Here is a 1302-nt window from a genome sequence, read left to right as displayed (position 1 = left end):
TTATCTAGGTTGCAACTGAAATGTTTCATTCAACTTCAAGTGCAATGTTTGTATCGTTTTACCTCTTTCATTTTGCCAGGTTTTCTGTTTTTCTTCCATTTTCTTTTGAATTTTCAGGTTATATGCCACCCTTCCTTGCCCACCCACCCCCACAATTTTTTTCCTCTTTAGGTCAATTTTTAAATCAATAAATGTCATTTTAAAACAAAACGTCAAAATATTCCATATTGCAGTTGTTAAAATGCAATGTTTAGGTATTTCCAAAATGAAACATACCATCTTGAAAAGGACATTCTTCTTCTTTTGCTGAAACTATTTACTCCCAACTCATATGCAGTTTTGACTCACCCAAAGCTTAATCTTTTTGGTGGCTTTGCACTAGTGGAGAGCTACCTGGAGGCCAGTAGCTACAGAATCATGGCACAATGAGCTCAGCTGGGTGTCTAAGGAGCTGTACCATGACATCTCTCAAATGCTCACAGGGGACACATCTACATGTGCACTTTAATGCGTAGTAGTTTATTTTACTGCAGATTAATGTGTCACATAAAAAACATGTGATTACACCAATGCACAGTAAAATAGGCTACTGCAGGTTAAGCGTAATTTAAAAACCATGCATATTCTCCTAGCTAAAAATGAGGTGTACACCCAATGGAAGGGAGGGGCCATCACCACGAAGGACTATACCCCGGTTGCTTGGGGCTGTAGGGGGTGGTCAGGAAGGCCAAGGCAGAGATGGAACTGGAACTAGCTACCCAGATCAAGGACAACAAGAAGTCCTTTTTTAAATACATAGTGGGTAAAAAGAAATTACCGGGTAATGTGGAGCCTCTGCAAGACACACTAGGAAATCTGGTTGTCACACCAGATGACAGAGCTAACCTATCGAACAATTTCTTTGCCTCCATTTTTCTGAGCAGGGACCGAGTCACCCCCCTCCACACTGGGACCCCCGTAGGCCCTAGAGGAGGCGTACCCAGGTCTAGGGTCAGTGAGGACCTAGTTAGGAAACTTCTGGAGGGACTGGACTTATTTAAATCAGCTGGTCCTGACGATCTCCACCCCAGAGTGCTGAGGGAATTAGCTGAGGTCATTGCAGGACCCCTGACAAGGCTTTACAAGCACTCATGGTGCTCTGGCGTGGTGCCAGAGGACTGGAAAAGGGCCAATGTGGTTCCCATTTTCAAAAAAGGGAGGAAGGAGGACCCGGGAAACTATAGGCCAGTTAGTCTTACCTCGATCCTGGGTAAGCTTTTTGAGAGAATTATCCTGGCGCATGTCTGCAAGGGGCCAGCAGGG

This window comes from Gavialis gangeticus, unplaced genomic scaffold (assembly GCF_001723915.1).
Source record: "Gavialis gangeticus isolate Ggan-Ray unplaced genomic scaffold, GavGan_comp1, whole genome shotgun sequence".
Classification (NCBI taxonomy): Eukaryota; Metazoa; Chordata; order Crocodylia; family Gavialidae; genus Gavialis; species Gavialis gangeticus.
This window is presented reverse-complemented; position numbering follows the sequence as displayed.